A 7512-nucleotide genomic window follows, 5' to 3' on the forward strand; every position below is an offset into this window, starting at 1 on the left:
CAAGAGACTGTTCAAGTGAGATGGACCACTAGTTTCTTAATTACTTTGATGTCATATCTCGTAACAAAGCACTATGTTGAAGTGATGCAATCTGAATTTTTAACTAGAATTATCACTCATTGTGATTAAAATACCCCCACCCACAATTGAGGGAATTAGCTAAACCAGGATTATTTTTTCTTACTTTTTAATAAAGAAAAAAAATACCATGGCAATGCACTGTTCCACCTCTCAAATCAATTGCTCAAAAACTGAGTGAGCAAGATAGATAAACTGACGATTTCTATGGTTTTTACTAAAAATTGTGTAACCATGGCAACACAATGTTGGACATTAAGAAAAAAATGAAGTTTGCACAACTATAGGCCCTATATCATAGCCGTCATATGTGCCAAATTTCAAGCTAAATGCTAAAAGGGTGAGGGGTTTAGTTGAATTCACATTAGTGTATCATTTTCATGCAAAATATACTGTTACCATGGCAACACATTTTCCACACTGACAAAAGATTTTTTGCACATCTAGGTAATGTAGAGGTAACATGTGCCAAATTTGAAGCCAAAATGCTCTAAACAGAGACAGGAGAATCGAAATGTTTGTATGATTTTCATGGAAAATGCACCGTTACCATGGCAACAGATTGTTTAATGATGAAATATGAAGTTTGCATATTTCTGAACTACAATGGTTGCATGTGCCAAATTTCAAGCCAAATGCTCAAAGACTGAGGGAGTTACCTGAATCCAAAATATTTTTGTATGATTTTCATTCAAACTATGTTGTTACCATGGCAACACAATGATCAACAATGACGAAAGGTTAAGTTTGCACATGTACGTACCATAGTGGTCAGGTGTGCCAAATTTCAAGCTAAATGCTCAAAGACTGAGGTTGTTACATGAATCCACAATATCTTTGTATGCATTTTAGTGAAAAGATGCTGTTACCATGGCAACGCATTGTTCACCGTTGACGAAAGATTAAGTTTGCACATCTATATGCTAAAGTTGTTGCATGTGCCAAATGTCAAGCCAATTACTCAAAGAGTGAGGGAGTTAACTGAATCCACAATATTTTTGTATGATTTTCATTCAAAATATGCCGTTACCATGGCAACACATTGATCGACACTTACGAAAGAATACGTTTACACATCTACATACCACAGTGGTCTTTTGTGCCAAATTTCTAGCTAAATGCTCGAAGACTAAAGGAAGTTAGCTGAATCCACAATATTTTTGTATGTTTTTTGGTTTAAAAAAAGCTGTTACCATGGCAACGCATTGCTCACCACATTGTTTCCATATCTATATACCATAGTGGTCATGTGTGCCAAATTTCAAGTCAAATGCTCTAAATTTGTTTAAGGTGCCCATCTGCGCTGAATCTATCCTTCCTCGTGGGTTCAAGCACATACTTTGGCTGGAAAACCAAAGTTTATTTCTTTATAAATAGAGAGTTTCATATTAAAGTGTTTAGCCACAATGTCATAATGAAAATAGCAACAAATCAGCGCTCAATAAATGTGATGGACAATGGCTCAACAACACTGTGGGAGTGATGAAAATTAGGTAATCGTTGAATAATTACAAAATTGTTCAGGGGAACTTAAACTTTCTTCTTTCAATATAAATCAATGCGGATCTGGCATTACTTTTTTTTTTTTTTTTCATCATCAACCAGACATAATATACAGAAAACAAGCCAAAGATGAACAATAAATAAATTGAAACTGGACATGTATAAAAACTTGAAATATTGTTTAAATGTTCACGTAGCAATGCAAATGCAAAAGTGAGGCACACACATACATGATAGCACCTCTAAAGGAAACATTGCGGCATTAACTTTCCTTATTGTGTTATTTTCATTTAAAAATGCACACAAAAAAAAAATTACAAGGAAACTTTACTACAACCAGGGCATGACAGACATGCTTCTTGTGTGCATGGATTTGTAGCTCAATATAAATGGAAAAGTGAGGCACACATAACATAACTCAATATCCATGAGTCAAACATTATGCATGATAGTATCTTCAAAGGAAACATTGCAGCATTTTACCTGTGTTACTTTGATTTAAGAATTCACCGAAAATTAAGAAAACTTTGCTGCACATCAGGGCAAGTCAGATATGCTTCTTGTGTGCATGGGTTTGTGGCACAATGTCGGAAAATCTTACTAGCATCATACACTGACGTGTTCTTGAAGTTCGTGGCTAATGCCCTAAAACGAAGCCCTCACTCGGGATTGTAGCAGTACATGAATATGCCGCCACAAAATCAAAGAATGCTTCAAGCACCCAAGCATATTTGACGATGAAGACACAGTGGGCTTTAAAGAGTCTGTCAAATTCTTGCTTCCGGTCATCTCCAGCCTGGACTTAGTATGGTCTTGTCCAGGATGAGAAAATACTGGATGTACGTCTAGTCACTCCCTTATCTGACTAAGCAGGGCTGGCTGAAGGTGGCATCTTTAGCATCACTGAACTTTGCGCTTCTCGCTCGTGATGTCTACGTTTCGCGCGGATCAACTTGGCGTTTCCCGTTTGTTAGGGCTTTCAGGTGGGAGAATCTCCAGATCAGAAGATGCTTGGGGCTGGGGTTGGAGTCTCTGCATCAGCAATGCCATGAACATTGGTTCCTACCTGAAAAGAGATTAAATATGTATAGCAGTACTGATATTTCGAACTAAATTTCACTTGAATCGTTTGAGCAAATGACAAAGGCTGCAATTATTATCAAATAAACTTTGCATCACATAGAGGGAAGTTAAGTTCTCAGTGAGAGGGCACTCTGGAGGGAAAAAAATATTAAAATATAATTTTACATATTGATCTTAAATACAATGTACTAATAACATATTCATCACATAACTTTTAGTTTGTGATGTACAAGTAAATATTTCTGATATATTTCGGAACATATTATTTTAAAACATTTTGTCTCACTGATCTGGTAAACCTCAAAGCCTTGAAAAAAATTCCCAGAAATCAGATTACTTTTTGCCATCATCGGGGTGGGGCCTACAAACTTGTACTTGATATTTACATGTTCCAGACTCATAAGATATTTGATGTACATATTATTACAAATCAATAGAAGTCAGCATGCATTTTTAATCCTTAATTTAATGAATTTAAAAGAAAACTGTCAAAACACGGTAGATACCCCTTCACAATACTCATTGCTGAATGTTCTAAAGTTTGTTTGAGAAGAATCGCTTCAAAAACACTGATATATCAGAGAAGAAAACTTTGCATTTCTCACGACAGCATGAGAAATTCAGATTTTTAAATTCCACCTGTTACTGAGTACATGCAGATTCTACACGAGTCTTGCTTTGTAAGATACGAAGCTCAAATATTCTTCTCTAAACATGAGCTGGTACTTAAAAGCCCAATGAAACATGCATATTGATAATTCTCAAAATTGGAAGCTCAGTGATTTGATCATGAACTGATTTCAAGTCTATAAACATTAAGCATATACTGTACTTACAGGCACATAGTCATTCTGCACCAGGTACTGCTGGGCATCCCTCGGGAGCATGAGAGGTCCTCTCCCTTTCTTCTACATGGGGATGTTGGGTCTGTGAAGCATCGCTGCAAGTAGTGACATTCCACAAAATTCCTATAGAATGGAACACAATACAATTTTTTTTTTCAACTTAAGTATTTCACCCATTCTCTTTAACATATTAGATATGACGTATTGTATCAGCTCTGACAATCCCTAACATTCAGTTTTCGACTTATTATCAATATCAGTCTATGAAGAGCAAACTCGTGCACATTCACTTTCCTGAAATGTGTAATAGCAATGAAGCATAAACAAATGAGTAAGTTTTACTCTTACACTTTGGACAGAAATTGTTCCAGTAATTATAATCAATGCCACAAGATCTATGAGGATTGGCGGAAGGACTTACTGTCTCCATCCATGTCTTCACATCTTCTTACGATGTCTTGCAACTAAGGGTGGTTTCGCTTGGCAAGTGCAAGATTCTATTGACATAAAATGGCCCCCATCTGTTCACCATCTCCTGCACTTTTCTCGGTACAACTGGGCAAAGTCCGCATTGATCTGAAAATAAACACAAAAACTGTGAAATATCAGTGATAAGGAAGTGGAAAATGAAAAACAGAAACGCTTGACAAAAAAAAAAGGAAGAAAACAAATATGCTTCGGGGTATAAACGGTCGTCATAGCCACACTTCTAGATTTTTATGTAATTAATTATTTCTTATTGGTCTCGAGGGTTGTATTTCATGCTGGAGGAAAAAATGAGACCGATATCTCTGATTTTTGTTTCAGATGTTATCGTTAAAATCAATTTTTAGAAATACCAGGGATGTCTTGCATATCTAAACACCAAGAAGGGATAGTCCTGACAGAGTACTCCTTGGAGTACAAATTATACAAATAACAGGTAATTTGCATTCCCTTTATCATAAAAAATATTAAAAGTAAAAAATAAAACTAGAAATGTCGCTATGGCGACTGGTATGCCTCCGCCATAATGCATGATTTTCCCAATAGGTCTAGATAGTACATGTGGACACTGTGTGATTACATTTTCACAAAATTGGCAAAATATTGGAATGACAAGTTTGTCACAAATGTGTTGAATGTTCACCTTCCTTGACGTAGGTTTAATTGGATGAATAGGAGAGCATGTATCTAGGGATTTAAGGACTTTAACTTGACTTTGAACCATTCATACATTTAGGCATTGAGTAATTTTCAAGGAACAGGTGTGGAGAAAAAGTGCAATTTCTGAATTGAATAGTAAATTGTTACCATTTTCATCTGGCCCTTGACCCTAAAATTCATGAGATAATTACTTTCAGGTAGAACATGCATAATATGTACTAAGTTTCAAGGTAACTTGAGCAACTTCCGAGATATTGAGGAAAAAGTTAGTTCAGCACTTTCAATTGATCTTTGACCTTTTGACCTTTGAGGCAAAAAGAGAAAAAAAAAACTTTCCAGAGAATTTCTATTAGGTTACACATGCATACACCAAGTGTAAAAAAATAACCCTGCTGGCATTGCATAAATATGAGGGTAATAGTAAAATTTTGAAGTCTTGCACTTGACCTTTGACCCCTGACCTTTGACCCCATGAACCCTACATTCTCTAGATAATCAGTCAGTACATGTATATACTATACGTTCCATGAAGATACATGTACCTTGAACAATTTTCCAAGGTACAGAGAAAAAAAAGAAGTTTTAATATTTCTACTTGACCTTTTGACCTTTGACCTTTGACCTCATGACCCAAACTTTCACCAGAGAATCTTAATTGGGTAATACATGTATACACTAAGTTCCAAGAAAATATCTTCAGGCATTCAATAGATATGGTGGAAATAGTGAAATTTTGTATATTTGACCCTGACCTTTTGACCTTTGACCTCATGACCCAAACTTTCACCAGAGAATCTTAATTGGGTAATACATGTATACACTAAGTTTGAAGAAAATATCTTCAGGCATTCAATAGATATGGTGGAAATAGTGAAATTTTATGCATTTGATCCTGACCTTTTGACCTTTGACCTTTGACCTCATGACCCAAACTTTCACCAGAGAATCTTAATTGGGTAATACATGTATACACCAAGTTTCAAGAAAATATCTTCAGGCATTCAATAGATATGGTGGAAATAGTGAAATTTTATGTATTTGACCTTGACCTTTTGACCTTTGACCTTGAGCATGTGCACCCAAAAGTTGATAGGCACAACTTCACCCCCTAATACACATACATGCCAAGTTTCATTAGGATACCTCAACAGGTTTCGATAGTTACCTTGTCCACAAAATTCATTACAGACGGACGGAAGGACGGACGGACGGACGGACGGACAACCCGAAAACATAATGCCTCCGGCACCACTTCGTGGCGGAGGCATAAAAAGGCCTCATATATTGTAAAACTTCACTACATTCTCTCACTGGTGTATGTGATGCTTAATGCATACATCTCAGCCAGAAGTGTAGATCTGTAGAATTTTTAAGTCTAGATCCTTCTACTCAAACACAGATCACCACATTGATTATGCTACAAAGAGAAAGACTGGAGTAGATTACCTTTATCCAGGTGCGAAATCTTGTTCCATTGCACGAGTTAATTCCATACATTATTTGTTTCATACAACGCCTTCAACAATAACACTAACAGACTTACTAGTTCAAGAAAGAGTCTTGAATTCAGTGCAGAAATGGCAACCATAAGGCCTAGGTGTCCAGGCCTACTACTGAGTGGTAGTAATAATAGTAGAAGTATTTTCATGGAATGCAAATCAGTAGCACATTCACATTACATACACATGTACGCAGCCGAGTGCAAGTAGCATTGAAGTTGATTATTCCAGTAAAATGAGTGACATGATGCACGCTTGATAGTAAGAGTGTTGAGTGCACACGCCAAAGGTAATTGTTCATTGTGACATCAGACTCAGTAGACCTAGTCATGCAGTGGAACAGAAACTGTTTATTAATTGTAGACCCCCTATTTTAATATGGGAGTCAATAGAAATTGGTGATGTCAGCCAATATGGCCCATGCGATAGAAGTTTTTAAAGTTCAGAGCTTGACGCCACTGCACTGGCATTGCAACATTGGCGCCCTAAACCCTGGGGCGCTCATCACACAGGGGGCTTCGTGTTTGGGCTGGTCGCAGTTCTATTGTAGCGCCCATATAGCCGAGGTCTACGTACTATTGGTGGCCTAAACACAACGTTAAAAATAAAACCCATCTAACAGCATATGCCCTACATTTTATCACAGCATAGGGCATGATAAGGCCTAGAACTGTGCCTTTCTACGTAGAAATTGATAAATTAAACCTTACAAGAGTGTAGGAAGGGGTGAACTGACACTAACTTGTTACTGTTACTCAGTGTTAGACGACAGTTAGGCCTACGCTACAGTAGCCTGTTATGCCCATAGCTTTACCTTTCAGTCAAGACACCAACATCGTAAATCATTAGGTAGAATGGGCGCTTTATAAGAGTCCCTGTATTATTACACTTGTACTTGCAGTTTCACCGAAATAGAGCCCCCACAATACTAGTATAACGTTAGCCTTCATGTAACTTGTTACAATGTTTGGATAGACACATTACTAATTAGCCATGAACAGCTAACGTTAGCACTGGCGCTTCAGGGATGGACAGCGCTGTATACAGCGGCAAGGCTCAAACTCGCCAAAAATGTAGGGCGGTTAGTGCACATCTTAACATCTTTTATCTTTGGTTACTGAGTCCCAGAGTTATCAAACACATTCTTAAGCATTCATACAGTAATATGCTCACCTTTAAGCAACTTGGTCAAGCTTCCGTCAGTGCATGCCCTCTAAAAACTCCAGCCTGCATGACTTCTGCCTTCAAGACCAACTCAACTGTTCGAGTCAATAGCGTTTGTTTGCAAACATGGTAGGTACAAGTACATACACATATTGTGCACTGAATGTGTGTGTATGACTACGCTATCTAGCATC

At 37.3% G+C, this 7512-nt stretch overlaps 1 long non-coding RNA gene across 1 annotated transcript; it reads right to left on the minus strand.

The window, feature by feature from the left end:
• Positions 1-2521: 2521 nt before the first annotated feature.
• Positions 2522-4890, minus strand: LOC140243749 (uncharacterized). The gene is made up of 3 exons (XR_011902248.1): positions 3931-4890; positions 3501-3632; positions 2522-2647 (listed from the first exon to the last, which is right to left on the minus strand). It is a non-coding gene; the product is annotated as an uncharacterized lncRNA (long non-coding RNA).
• Between the last annotated feature and the right edge of the window lie 2622 nt (positions 4891-7512).

This window comes from Diadema setosum, chromosome 20, assembly GCF_964275005.1.
Source record: "Diadema setosum chromosome 20, eeDiaSeto1, whole genome shotgun sequence".
In the NCBI taxonomy this organism is placed as follows: Eukaryota; Metazoa; Echinodermata; class Echinoidea; order Diadematoida; family Diadematidae; genus Diadema; species Diadema setosum.